Source organism: Nicotiana tabacum, chromosome 3, assembly GCF_000715075.1.
Source record: "Nicotiana tabacum cultivar K326 chromosome 3, ASM71507v2, whole genome shotgun sequence".
Lineage (NCBI taxonomy): Eukaryota > Viridiplantae > Streptophyta > Magnoliopsida > Solanales > Solanaceae > Nicotiana > Nicotiana tabacum.
Genome location: NC_134082.1, coordinates 131,498,493 through 131,514,146, shown reverse-complemented (window position 1 = coordinate 131,514,146; position 15,654 = coordinate 131,498,493).

The following is a 15,654-nucleotide window of genomic DNA, read 5'->3' as shown; positions in this document are numbered from 1 at the left end:
TAGAGAATACTTACCCCAATACATATGGTGAAGCCTCAATAATCGCCCAAATCCGAGCTCCCCAACTCAAAATATGACCAAATGAACAAACCTTTGTTTTATATATTTTTCTCCAAATTCGACGATTCTTTTTTCTATAGCTTCGTAATTATGATACGGATATAATGCTTCAATAAAAACAGAAATCAGAGCTTATTTTCTTAATGTAGTACCATTTATGCTTACGTCGAAACATAAAAAACGAGCGCAACACAAACCAAACCTATCCGAAAATCACCCGAGCACCTCGGGACCCTGTTCGAACATACCAACAAGTATAATATCATAACACGAACCTACTTGAGGCCTGAAAACACTCATAACAATATCGAAACGACGAATCACACCTCAATTCGAAATCAATGAACTTGAAATTTCAAACTTCCACAACCAATGCTGAAACCTATCAAATCATGTTCGATTGACCTCAAATTTTGCACGCAAGTCACATTTGACATTATGGACCTGCTCCAACTTCCGGAATCGGAATCTGACACCGACATCAAAAATTCCACTCCCGATCAAACTTTCCAAAATTCCAAAATTTGCTATTTCAAGCCAAATTCTACTATGGACCTCCAAATCACAATCCGGAGGTGCTCCTAAGTCCAAAATCACCCAACGGAGCTAGCAGAACCATCAGAAATCCAATCCGAGATCAAATTCTAAAAAGTCAAAACTTGGTCAAACCTTTCAAATTGAAAGCTTCTACCTGAGAATCATTCTTCCAAATCAATTCCGAATAACCTGAAAAACAAAACCGACTATTCAAATAAGTCATAATACTTCCTACGGAGCTATTCATGCCCTCAAACAATCGACTAAAGTGCAATTGCTCCAATGACCGATCGGGCTGTTATATCCTCCCCCACTTAATCATATGTTCGTCCTCAAACATGCCCAGAGTTGTTCCAAAAGCCATCAACTCGCTATATAATCTCACTATGCACATACCCGGGGGTGATCCTATGTAACCCTATCCCATATTGGTTTGATAACACAACATGACTGAAATTTCTTAATCCAACCTAGTCTATAAGTTTTAGGGCCCATTTTCCAACATCCGAAATTTTCTAAAAGATGAGAACCTCGCATCTACACACTGTATAATTTCGAATAAGTTGTATCAAACCATATCCGTAACCCAAGATGTAATCACATGATATACCACATAACTCAAACACTCATGGCGATAACTCCTAATCACAGTATCTGCTCAAAATACCCAATACCGGTATTGCACCTCGTAACAAACAAAGCCTCATTCTAACACTTTCATATACTACCAATGATGAAAGAAACACGTAGAATCTCATAACCATTCGTCAGATCAACAAGTTCCGGAGCTCCCTCTTCTCCGACAGGAACTATAGTAGATTTCTAAGTCGACTTCCGATATTATCCTTCCAACCATGCTGTAACCAATTCTGATAGTATTCATTCTGATGACATGACACATCAATACAATCCAAATCCATAACCTGTGCAAATCGTGCACCTAATTGCAGCATTCCAAATGTACTAAAATCATGAAAAAAATAACTCAAACGAGAGGATTGTCCCGTGCGCTTAACAAGTACTGCCACAACGAAATACTGAAAATCCACCACACCCTGTAGGACCATCACATGAATCTAACACAAAAGTTCATACCTCAACATAATTTTGCTACAATGTGTGTGTCGGCATGTAAATTATAAAATCCATAAAAGAATTTGGATTATATTTTAAATTCAAGATACATTGGTCAAAATAAATATATGGGCTAATATAATTGAATTAATTATATTAGTCCAATATATATGGATTAAATAAATAAGTCTTAATCCATTGAGCTAGCCCATTTAATTGGGCTAAAGTGATAAGCCCGCTTCATTTAGCCCAAGATGTCATCTTCCTGGAGGCCCAGTTTGGTGCCAAGTGTCAAATGACGTGGTGCGCCAAGTCAAACGAAAGAGCCAATAAGATCATGCCACGTGTCAAAATGACAAGGCGTGCCAAGTCCCACTAAAAGGCCAATGAAATCGTGCCACGTGTGCAAGTGACATGTTCTGGCCAATCAAATGCAGTCATGTCACACTTCAATTTGATTGGTTGGAAAGAGTTTGTTCTTATCACAACTCTTCCCTTCCACAACTATAAATAGGGGTCTTCATAACTCAGAAAGGACACCAGAAGTTATAACAAGAAGCAAGAAAGAGCTCGTGGATCAAATGCTGCAAATTCCTCCACAAGTTTCAGGCTTCAAGTTCAAGTTCAAGAAATCAAGTGCAAGTTCAAGAACGAAGAACAAATCAAGGTCAAGTTCAAGCAATCAAGCTTAAGCTCAAGAACAAGATCATCGTTCGAGGCAACAAATATATATTCATGATCAAGCTCAAAGGCCCTTGAATTTATATTAGAAAAGTAGAATCAAAGGATTCATAGAGATTGTAACACTCAAATTACTTGAAATCAAATACTACGATTGTTGTGATATTTTTCGGTCTTGATTTTATTTTCTCGAACCAAATTTATTGTCTACAAATTCTAGCATGCCTAGTGGGACCATCTCTACCTCTCATCTCAACTTTTCAATCACCAAAGTTCAAGAACATTGAAATGGCTTCTAAGAAAATCAACTCCAGATCAACATCTACCAAGGCTGCTAACTCTAGGTTCTATGTTGATGTGGAAAGCATCCCCGATGTCACCTTTGGAAGCTTCGGACCAGTTACAAAGAGCAAAGCAAACTCTTTAGGACAACAAGCACCCCAAGTGTCATCCGCATCAACCCCTGCTTTTGGATTTTCATCCTCAAAAGGAGCAAGATCTTTCACAAACGCATCTGAAGGAGGAAGCGATGTTGCTAAAAAGATCAAGAAAACTCTTGCTCTACTTGACCTCTCCAGCTCGAAGCACTCTGCTGTGAAGGAAGATAATGATGCTTCAAGCAATGGATCCTCCCTACTTACACCACATAGCGTGAGCCAGTCAAGGATCAATCTGTGTGAAAATCCATGCTACTCTCCGTTATCCACGACAATTATCCCATGGTGACAAACACTTCATCTATGGAGGAGCAGTTGGCAAACTTGACGGAAGCAATCGATGGCTTGACCAAATACATGCAAAATAAAGAGGCTAGAATTGACAAGCTAACAGACAGGGTGGGAATCTTGATGGAAGAAGAATCTACCCATGCACCCGGCAACCTCCCAGAAGTTCTAGAGAGTGACTCTTCCCCAAGACAAGCAACATCCACTAAGGCTATCCCTGTCTCATCTGAAGGGATGATTCCAATCGATCAACTGAAGGAGTTCATCGAAGGAACCATTAAGAAAAAATATGAAGTTGCTGCCAAATCCTCCCTTACATATGCAAAGTCATACACTACAAGGGTAGATATGTTGAAGATGTGTGCTGGCTATCAACCTCCGAAGTTTCAATAGTTTAATGGTAAAGGTAACCCAAAGCAACATATTGCGCACTTTGTGGAGACGTGCAACAATGCTGGGACTTATGGAGATTACCTCATCAAGCAGTTTGTCCGCTCGCTAAAAGGAAATGCTTTTGACTGGTACACGGACCTCGAGGCTGGATCTATCGATAGTTGGGATCAACTAGAGCAAGAGTTCCTCAATCGCTTTTATAGCACAAGACGCACGGTGAATATGATAGAGCTTGCAAATACTCGTCAACGAAAGAGGGAACCAGTTATCGACTTTATCAATCGTTGGAGGAATGTAAGCCTCAACTGCAAAGATAGGCTTAGTGAAGCTTCAGGCATAGAGATGTGCATCCAAGGCATGCATTGGGGATTTCACTACATCTTGCAAGGTATCAAGCCTAGCACATTTGAAGAACTCGCAACTCATGCCCTTGACATGGAATTGAGCATAGCCTCTGCTGGAAATGAAAGGCTACCCATCTATGAACCTCGCAAAGTGAATGACAAGCAAAAAGTCAGGAAGTGGGGCAAGTTTGTACCCTGGTCTGAAAGCAAAGAAGCTATGAATGTCAATATGTCACTTATGAAGTTCATGACGAAGGTGAGCAAGAAGCAGAGTATGAAATCCACTTCTTTTCAAGACAAGCCAAGTGGAAAGTTGACTCTAAAAGAAATGCAGGAAAAAGAGTACTCATTCCTGGATTCTAATATGCCATCCATTTTCGAAGAACTCCTCGAGTTAAATCTCATTGAGCTTCTAGAGATGAAGCGACCAAATGAAGCTGGGAAAACAAATAACCCGAACTACTACAAATATCACCGACTTGTAAGCCACCCTCTGGAGAAGTGCTTTGTATTCAAGGATAAAGTCATGGATTTGGCTCGCAAAAAGAAGATCGTGCTTGAAGATGAGAAAGCAAGTGCAAACCAAGTCTCTATCACCTTTGGCTCATTCACTCCAGATGACTTATGTGGTTTTAAAGAAAGTAAAGATGAAGAATTACTGGAGAGCGACAAAGCTGAAGTCAATCAACCTGATGACGATGAAGGTTGGATATTGGTGACTCGTCGTAGGCACCACAAAAGGAGCCCATGAAAAGAATCAATAGAACAACCAACAAGGAAGATGATGGTAAAAAGACCAACAAAAAAGAATCCAGTTAGGCATTTGAAGAAAGCAAAAGTGGAGATGCACCATTCTCAAAAGCCACGAAATCCAATGACCTTGGAGGAGTTTTTACTAAGTTGGTTCCACACAAAGATTTCCTATGAGGGCATTGATGCATCTTGTTGCCATGCTAACAAAGGGGAAGAAAAGAGTGATGACCTATTGTTGGCACCATCTTCGGAAAAGCCCATCGAGTCCACTCCTGAAGAAGTTAATGCTTGTGAGGAAAAGGTCACATTCACAAATGATGATCTTTTGCTAGGTGACACTCCTCATAACTACCCATTGTACATGGTTGCATATATGCGCGATGAAAGGGTAAATCGGATTTTGGTTGACGGAGGATCCTCAGTGAACATTTTGCCAATCCACACTGTGAAAGAACTTGGTATTCCCATAAATGAACTCTCAAAAAGTCGTGTGATGATCCAAGGATTCAACCAAGGAGGGCAAAGAGCTATAGGCGCGATCAGGCTGGGAATCACTATTGAAGATATGCAATCAAGTGCATGGCTGCATGTGATCGACACGAAGACTTCATACAATGGTTTGCTTGGGCGGCCTTGGATATATGAGAATAAAGTAGTTCCATCTACCTATCATTAATGTTTAAAATACTACGAGGGTAAAGTCGAGAAGATGGTAGTTGCTGATGATGAGCCATTCACCGAGGCTGAGTCACACTTTGCCGATGAAAAATTCTACTTGAAGAACCACATTGTGAAGGAGCTGAAAGTTGATGATGGTACGAAAAGCAAGAATGACAAACCCATAACTAAAAGAGCTTATGTGACTATTGGTAAAGCCAAAACTGTTACTGAGGAGGTACCCACCAACGTGAATAAATCTCATAAAGGGGGTATTACGTCTTATGGAAATAAAGTAAGTCACGCGCTCCAATATGTCCCTAAAAAGAAGAAAGATGAGGGCGGATCACATAATCTCCAAAACAAGACGCTAAGGGAGTTAACTCTTCCGGTAAAACAAATTGAGGCAGTAAAGTTGTCCTCAAAGCTGCTTGCAGGGTTTGTAGCCCAAAATCGTTGGCAGAATGTGGCTCTCCCTACAAAGCGAACAAATGAAGGTTTCGATCCTAGCGCTTATAAGCTATTTACAAAAGCTGAATATAATCCCAATGTGTCGTCAAAGTTAGGGAAGCTCACATCAGAAGCTGCAACGAGGCAACCACGTGAAGGTCTGGGATACAAGCAACCGTCACCAGTGCACATCTCAATAAGAAGGGCGAGTAGCAATTATATCAGTGTAGAAGATGAATCTGCCGCTTCTAACAGGCCTTCTATCTTTGATCGACTTGGAAAATCAACTGTGAGAACTTCTGTATTTGAGAGATTGGGTCCATTAAAGAAGGGGAATAAGCTCCAGAGAAATCATCGAAATACAAGAACACCCGCTTCACCCAAAATTTAGGAGATCTCTAAGAATTTCCAAAGTTTGGTTCCTTCTAGAATGAGGCGACAAACAAAACTGGTGGTTTCATGTAAAGAAGTACTGAAGGTAAAGCCATACACTGTGGTCTACACTAAGGAACGTGACGAAGATGAATAAAGTGTAGGTTCTTCGTATCATGTCACTGTACAAGGCGAGAATGGTGTTTCGTCTTCGATGAGAGATAATGCAGAATTGGAGGATGTTTCACCGTGTTATCACATATCCTTCAGTGATGGGGACCCTTAAGAAGATAAAGATGAGAAAGATGCCCCACCTGAACTTGAAGAAGGAGTGAAGACGACAGTTGATGCCTTAAAAGAAGTTAACCTTGGCACCGTTGAGGAACCAAGACCCACCTACCTAACTGCTTTACTAGAAGCTGATGAAGAGAGCACTTATATTGAGTTACTCAAAGAATTCAGGGATGTCTTTGCTTGGAGTTACAAAGAGATGCCTGGCTTGGACCCGAAAGTAGCAATCCATCACCTTGTAGTCAAAAATGGTGCTCGTCCTGTTAAATAAGCTCAAAGGCGTTTTAGGTCGGACTTGGTTCCCCTGATTGAAACTGAAGTTGACAAACTCATTGAAGCTGGATTTATTCGGGAAGTTAAATACCCAACATGGGTTTCAAGTATTGTCTCTGTAAGGAATAAGAATGACCAGATTCGAGTATGCGTTGACTTCAGGGACCTCAATAATGCATGTCCCAAAGATGAATTCTCGCTTCCTATTCCAGAGCTGATGATCGATGCTACTACTGGTTACGAGGCAATGTCTTTCATGGATGGTTCGTCGGGCTATAACCAAATTCGCATGGCACCAAAAGATGAAGACCTTACTGTGTTTCGCACCCCCAAGGTTGCTACAAGGTAATGCCTTTTGGCTTGAAGAATGCTGGTGCTACTTACCAAAGGGCTATGCAGAATATTTTCGACGATCTTCTCCACAAGAATATCGAATGCTATGTTGACGACTTGGTAGTGAAATCAAGAGAGAAGGGCGACCACATGAAAGACTTGAGGATGGTATTTGAATTGCTCCGGAGGTACCAACTTAGGATAAATCCGTTGAAATGTGCCTTTGGAGTTACTTCTGGAAAGTTCCTTGGTTTCATTGTCCGACATTGAGGGATCAAAATTGATCAAGCCAAACTGGATGCCATTTTGAAAATGCCTGAGCCTCGAGATATCCATGAATTAAAAAGTCTGCAAGGAAAGCTAGCATACCTTAGAAGATTTATATCAAACCTGGCTGGGAGGTGCCAACCATTTGGTCACCTCATGAAGAAAGGCGTTCCTTTCAAGTGGGATAAAGCTTGTAGCAATGCCTTCGAAAGTATCAAAACCTACTTGATGAAGCCTCCAGTTTTATCAGCTCCTATACCAGGAAAGCCATTGATACTATACATTGTAGCGCAGGAAAGGTCTGTTGGAGCACTGTTGGCCCAAGAAAATAGTGAGGGGAAAGAAAACTCTCTTTACTACTTGAGCAGGATGATGACACCTAACGAGTTGAACTATTCGCCAATTGAAAAGTTGTGTTTGGTGCTAGTCTTCTCAATTCAAAAGTTGAAGCACTACTTTCAAGCTCATGTTGTCCGTCTTGTTTCTAAAGCAAATCCCATCAAGTTCGTGATGTCAAAACCTGTTCTTAGTGATCGACTAGCGATATGGTACCTCCAATTTCAACAATTCGAGATTTTGTACATCCCTCAAAAGGCTGTAAAAGGACAAGCATTGGCAGACTTCTTCTTGGCAGATCATCCGATACCTGATGACTGGGAGCTAACTGATGAACTACCTAATAAGGATGCAATGGTCATTGAAGTTCAACCTCCATGGAAGATGGTACCTCCAATTTCAACAATTCGAGATTTTGTACATCCCTCAAAAGGCTGTAAAAGGACAAGCATTGGCAGACTTCTTGGCAGATCATCTGATACCTGATGACTGGGAGCTAACTGATGAACTACCTAATAAGGATGCAATGGTCGTTGAAGTTCAACCTCTATGGAAGATGTACTTTAATGGTGTTGCACATCATGGGGGAGCCGGGGCTGGTGTAGTATTTGTCACTCCTCAAGGTGAAGTCTTGCCCTACTCCTTCACCTTGACACAACTCTGTTCCAACAATGTTGCTGAATATCAAGCATTAATACTTGGGCTTGAAATGGCCGTTGATATGAAGCAATTGCAATTTCAAGTCTTTGGTGACTCCTAGTTAGTGGTCAATCAGCTTTTAGGTAGTTACAAGGTCAAGAAGCCTGAACTACGCCCATATAATGATTATTCAAAAAAGTTGATGGGCTGGCTCAACGATGTGACTATTCAGTACGTACCAAGGAAAGAAAATAATAAGGATGATGCTTTAGCTGCTCTAGCTTCATCATTAGACCTGCCTGACCAAGCGTAAGTTATCGTCTGCCAAAAATGGGTAGTACCGCCGCCAAATGAGGTCGAAGGTGAAGATAACAAACTCAAGCATCTTGTTGCTGTTTCTGAAGTTGAGAAAGAAGAATGGCGACAACCCATTATCGACTACTTATGCTATGGGATACTTCCAGAAAATCTGAGGAGAAAGACTGAAATCCGTCGTCGTGCACCTCGCTTCCTTTACTATAAGGATAGTCTATACAGAAGGTCATTCGAGGGAGTACTATTGCGATGCCTAGAAGAAGAAGAAGCTCTCCAAGCTTTGCAAGAGGCATATTCTGGGGTATGTGGATCACACCAGTCTGGACAAAAGCTCCACTTCCATATAAAAAGGATGGGATATTATTGGCCAACGATGGTAAAAGATTGCTTGGACTACGCTTAAAGATGCAAGGCTTGTCAATTCCATGCGAATTTTATTCATCAACCTCCTGAAGTGTTGCACCCGACTATTGCATCCTGGCCATTTGACGCTTGGGGATTGGATGTTGTTGGAGCACTACCAAAGTCCTCTGGTGGGCACCTATACATCTTAGCTGCAACTGACTACTTCTCAAAATGGGCTGAAGCTATTGCTCTTAAGGAAGTAAAAAAGGAAAATGTTACAAGTTTGATCCGAGTAAACATTATTGGCATTCCTCGTTACATAATAACGGATAATGGAAAGCCATTCGATAATAGGTTGATGAACAGGATTTGTGATCTCTTTGGCTTCAAGCAACATAACTCTTCGATGTACAATGTTGTTGCCAATGGTCTAGCTGAGGCATTCAACAAGACTTTATGCAATTTGTTAAAGAAAGTTGTCTCCAAATCCAAACGAAATTGGAATGACCGTATGGAAGAAGCTCTATGGGCATATAGAACGACTCATCGCACGCTAACACAGGCGACTCCTTATTCACTCGTTTTTGGAGTCGAAGCCGTCTTGCCACTTGAGCGTCAAATACCATTGTTACAACTGGCTATTCAAGAAGGGATCACTGATGAAGAAAATGCTCGACGCCGATTAGAAGAGTTGGAAGCTCTTGATGAAAAGAGATTGGAAGCTCAACAGAGTCTTGAATGTTATCAATCTCGATTGTCTCGCGCCTTCAATAAAAGAGTTCGTCCGAGATCCTTTCAAGTAGGAGATCAAGTCCTTGTCGTACGAAGACCCATAATTACTTCACATAAACCTGTAGGGAAGTTCACTTCAAAATGGGATGGGCCATATGTCGTACAAGAAGCTTATTCAAGTGGGGCTTACAAGTTGGTTGATGCAGATGGTATGAGAATTGGCCCTATCAACGGCAAGGTTTTGAAGAAGTATTATCCATGAAGTTGCAAGTCATAATGCTCCTCTACGTACGAGCCTAAACTGCAAGTCATGACGCTCCTTGACACACGAGCCTAAACTGCATGTTGCTATACTCCTGGCCCGCATGAGTCTAAACTGTGTACGGCCTCCCCCCCCCCTCGAAAACAAAATCCGCTAGGTTGAAAATCTCGAAAGAGGCAGCCTATGCAAAAATTAGGACGTAAAAAAAAAGAGTTTGCTAAGTTGAAAACTTCAAAAGAGGTGGCCTAGGCAAAAGTTAAGACATAAAAAAAATCACTCAGTCTGAACTACGGTATGACTTGATCCTCTTCACCGGGGTATGTAGGCAGCTTAGAGTTTCATTCTAAGTTCAGTTGCATAAGTTCAAAAGATACATATTGCCCCAACTGTTGTTCGAGTGAAGTATGGAGGAATGCAAAATCAAGATGAAATTCCATTCTCCTGTTAAACTTCGATCTCATTTGATTTAAAGGGGGCAACCCTCCTTGGTAAATTGATATCTTCAATGGGCCAATTTTAGAAGGATGTCAAGTATTTGCATTGAATTCCAGGGATTTCTATGTCTTCAGGTTCACCAAACCTTCAAGTTTGTTGGTCTCCAAGTCCGCCCTCTACCTAAAAAAACGGGGGGAAAAGAAGTGAGGTGTCAAAAGGAAACACAAGTATAAGGAAATGATTGCTTGGCGCAACGTTTCAAATTCAGTGAGATTTGAACCCCAAGATATTTGTGAGAATATGGCTCTTAAATTTTGATTTATGGCAAGTAAGACATCTTCCGATCTTGAGGCTTCCATATCAAGATACAAAATATTTGGTGAAGTCGCGCAAATCTGAAATTGTCGGTGTATCAGAATTTAGTGTTGACTTCGAAATATTATTTGAATGTATCAGTAAGGCATTAAATCTAGAATTTTGGATATGTTATTTATTTGGAAGTTACGTTTTCATTAGATCAAATGGTTCATGATTTTTATGTTCCTACTTCAAGATACAAAACATTTGGCGAAGTCGCGCAAATCTGACATTTTCAACATGGTAGAACCTAAAGTTGATTTCAAAATATTATCTGGGACTATTTTGAAGTAATTTGATTGAGAATTTTGGATATGTTCTAGATTTTGAATTCTAGTTTTCAAGAAATTAAACGGTTCATAATTTCAATATTCCTACACCAAGATATAATTTTTTTAGTGAGACTGCATAAATCTTGAATTGATAGCGAGGTGCAATATAAAGTTGGTTTCAAAATATTATTTGAGACGATTCTGAAGTTGTTTGATTTAGAATTTTGGATATGCTCTAGATCTTGAAGTCTAGTTTTCTTTAAATCAAACGTTTTGCAATTTCGATATTTTTACACCGAGGTATGAATTATTTGGTGAGACTGCGCAAATCTGAAATTTTCAACGTGGTGGGATCTAAAGTTGGTTCCAAAATATTATCTGGGGCGATTCTGAAGGTGCTTGATTCTGAATTTTGGATATATTTTAGATATTGAAATCTAATTTTCGAAAAATCAAATGGTTCATTATTTAGACTCTTCCACGACAAGATATGAATCTTTCGTTACAAGTGCGTAAAGTAAAAATTATGCAACTAAGATAAATGTCGGGTAATGTAAAGCAAACGAGAAGCAATTTTATCTAAGATGAAATAAATATCCACTAGGTCAACCTAATATAAAGATAAAATGGGAGATAATGCTAACAGCCTAATCTAAACAAAATTTGTAGTTGATCAATTCTTGACAGCTAGTCTCCAAGTTCTTCTTCTCCTCCAAATTGGCCGAATCATCAACAGTCAACAAATTTACGTTGTCATATGAAGAGACCTCAGTCTCGGCAGTTGAAATTTTTTCCTAAATCTCTTCAACCTCCTTTTGAGTCGCTTCTATAACACCTTCGAGGTTCTCCATCTCTTGTTGTAATGTCTGCAACATCTTCACAACTCTCTTCAATTTCTTTTCACTAGAGGAAACTTTCTTGACATTCTCACTTGCTTCAAGTTTGAACGATTCGAGACGCTCTTTAGCTTTGGAAATCAGCTCTAGCTTCTCATCTTCACTCGTCTTATCAGCCATATTGGATCGCTCTTGGTCATATAATGCAGCAAGTTCAAAAAGAGAATTCAGTAAATCTTCTAATGGAGAAAAATCTAGAATATTCGTCTTCTTCATATCCTCGAAAATCTCAATGATTTGCTCCCTATAAGATGAGAGCAATTCCGGACGAGTTTTGGAGAGCCTATTGCAAATATCCTCCCAAAGTCCCAAAATGAATTCCTTCTTGCGATTAAAAACAATGCTTTTCCTTCAAATATAGATACCGTTGTATTTGTCATTGGTGAAATGCGAGTTATCTCATTTGAAGTTTGTCTTTTTAGGGATTCGTCATGAGGAAGAGATGACGCCTTTGACGATGACTTCACTTTACACGTAGGCCCTCCAATAGATTCATCGCTCACTTGCGGCTTGTCGCATGGGGATACCGTCGGTTGCCCAATGGTGTTTAACTGCATAAAGAAAAGGCAAAGAAAGTAAGTAATTTATAGTGAAGCTACTCCTAAAAAAAAAGAAAAAAGGGGAATGAGCAAGGTGATTGTATTTTACCTCTTTGTTACAAGCTGTATGCGTTCTTGAGGGACTATCAACACTTTGAACCTCTACGATTTCTACTGGGTTAGGCCGTTTCCTTTTCCAATTTTGATCTTTATTGGTACTCTGGCTTATGTCTTGAGGAGCACGCGTGTTAAATGGAAGAACTAGAGGGTGTTTCTCTATAGCTGTTGAAGTGCACACCACTTTTTTCAAAGCTGCCTTTGAGGATTTAAGCTTCCTTTTTTAGGTTGCGTAACTACTTTTGGGATTGGAGTTGATATTTTTTTAACTTTTGAGAGCGTCTTTCCAACACCTTGAACTTCACCTCCTAAAGGAGTTGTAGACTTTAGCCCAATATTGTCTACCAAAGCTTGTACGTTATTCTCAAGAAATTTCCCATGCGCTTTCTCCCACCAAGACATATTATTAATGGAGAAAGGCTTCTTCATAGGATCTCCCGCTGGGGAAAATACCGCACGTGACATAGATCGATACAGTGTGCAAATCCTCCAAAATCGGATTCCTTCATCAAGAGTGGTATTACGGATATCGTTCTCCAAAAAGCCGGGGATGTTCTGGTAAAATACAAATTGACGACCAAACAGATGCGGGCTATATGGCTCGATGATGAATGAATTACCATACCTCAAAGGAAAGTAATTAAAACGTAAGCTCATGAAGTAATTTGATTCCAACTCTTGAGGGGCATCGTTATCCACGTAATAATAAGGACGGGAATTGGTTAACATTGTTAGTGCCTAAACTATATCCTCCCCATTGTGGATATGTTTTCTTCCATCCTTCTCGTCAAAGTACTTTGCAGCCCCTTCTCCTGAGTATGCCACCATCAAAGGGACAGACGGACCCTTAGCAAGTGGATAGTGGGTTTTGAAGTAATGTGCAAGCCAGCCATAAACATAATGAATGTGAAAAGAAACTTTGACCTGATCAAGTTGGAAAGAACGCGAAATCTTATTCAAACCATGATAAATACTCGCTAAAACTGGGACTGCAAGGCTAATCTTTTGCCCGCCTGCCATCATGCTTTCCATCTTAAAAGTCTCAGGACGAATGGAGTTTTCTACCTTGGGGAAAACAAAGGCACATAGCCAAATTGAAAAGAATGCCGCTACATATGTCTCATCTTTCTTGTCATACCTCACCCTAAGCTTAGAGAATATAGTTTCTTGATCACTCGACCACCTCGTCATCTCGGGAATAACTCCGTTAGGATTATGTGTTGACTTTAGGCGTGTAGATTTCTTTTCCTTTCGCAACGGGACAGATCTATATATTAATGTTTTTTTATACCAAAAACTTGTCCACTTGCTGAAGGAGACCTTTTGGGTAGCACCCGTACCCTCCTTAAGATGATGAAATACGGCAAATAAATACTCGCAAGATCGAGGAATAAATCTGACTTGTTTTTCATTCAAACCGATGAGTTCTCTTGTCTCAGGTACCACTTCTTCGTACGGAGAACCCGCAATAGGCAAACCCCCAAGGATATGTAAGTCCCAAAGAGATATAGATAGCTCCCTAGCTGATGTAAGAAGTGTGTTCGTCTTGGGACACCAAGCCTCACAAAATGCTTGCAAAATGTTCGAGTTTCGATCATAAGTGAAAGTGAGGCATAGACAGCATTGTAAATATTTGTTGTACTCAAAGTTTGTTGGCTTCCACCAAGTACGTCTTCAGCCCATTCCCAATATCCTGGGATATGACGATACTCGCCCTCGATTTTTGTTGTGTTTTCCCAATGTACTTCGCCTTGAATTATGTGACTTCCTAAGTTTGGAAGGGTGCTAGCAATATTTACATGGCGATGGATTGGCGCTTGGAGAGATCACATCTTGGATAATGGATTAGAAATCGATTTGTGTTCCAAGGTCCAGTTCTTTACATGAAGGGAGTTCCTTAGAAGAGGCCATGAGGCTGCATATCGGCCGGCTTGTGAGGTGTGAACCAAAATCTTGGTTTGTTCTATGTTATCTTCAGTCTCGATGATGAGATATCTAAGTTTTGAGGAAGGTGAGGTATAGTCTCTGAAATTTTCCATCTCTTCATGCTAAAAAAAAGAGAAAGAAAAGAGGGGTGGTCAAAGTCCAAATCAAGAATATTAGAATGGGTACAAAGGTCTAAATGAATGAAATGCTCTCCAAGAATCGGGCCATTTTAAGAGTAATCTCTCCAAGAATTGGGCCACACTGAGAGTAATCTCTTCGGTAGTCGGACCACTTTGAGAGTAATCTCTACAAGAATTGGGCCACATTGAGAGTAATCTCTGCAAGAATCGGGCCATTTTAAGAGTAATCTCTCTAATAGTCGGGCCATGAAAGTAATCCCTCCGATATTTGGGTAGGGATGAGTACCCATCCCCTCACACCCCAAGATTATCTTCTTCATGCGTGGATCATCTTGTTGAACAAGAACATATCTTTCTCGCTTGACCTACAAAAAAAGGAAAAAAAAAAAAAGAAATTACCTTCGCGTTAATGCTTTTAAGTCCACAAAAATAAACTCAACTGAATTGCAAATATGCGAATTGATACTGAACAAAGATGGGCGCATGGGATTTATATAGAATTCTCAAAGTGGCTGTTGGAAATTAATTCCCAATGTGGGACGATGCAACAATATGTCTTCAAAAAGGACTCGGATAATTGAAAGGCGGCAGTAAGAGTTTGTCATAAACAAGAATTAGGTAGCAATCTTTGAAGACAAATATCCCGGGTCAACTCCTAAAGGGATTTGGATAAGTGTTAGCATGGTAAAGCAAGCTTGAAATAGCTTGGAATTGAGTTACGTGGAAACTTCTCAAGGCCAACTAAATTGCATTGATTATGGATTGAGTTTAAATTTCCAAAGTCAAAGGAGACATAAGCAAACCATCACAAATCTCACGACTGAAGATTAGTGTTTCACGTATTTGGTATTCGTAAAATGATTTGGCTTGAGTCTTACGAGAAGGAATGACGTTCAGATATTACTTCAATCCTTGTCTTCGAAATTCATCAAAATGTATACTTTGTCGAGTCTTGAAGTAGGGGGCATTTGTAGGCATATAAATTTTAAATTCATAAAAGAATTTGGATTATATTTTAAATTCAAGATACATTGGTCCAAATAAATATATGAGCTAATATAATTGAATAAATTATATAAGTCCAATATATATGGATTAAATAAATAAGTCTTAATCCATTGGGCTAGCCCATT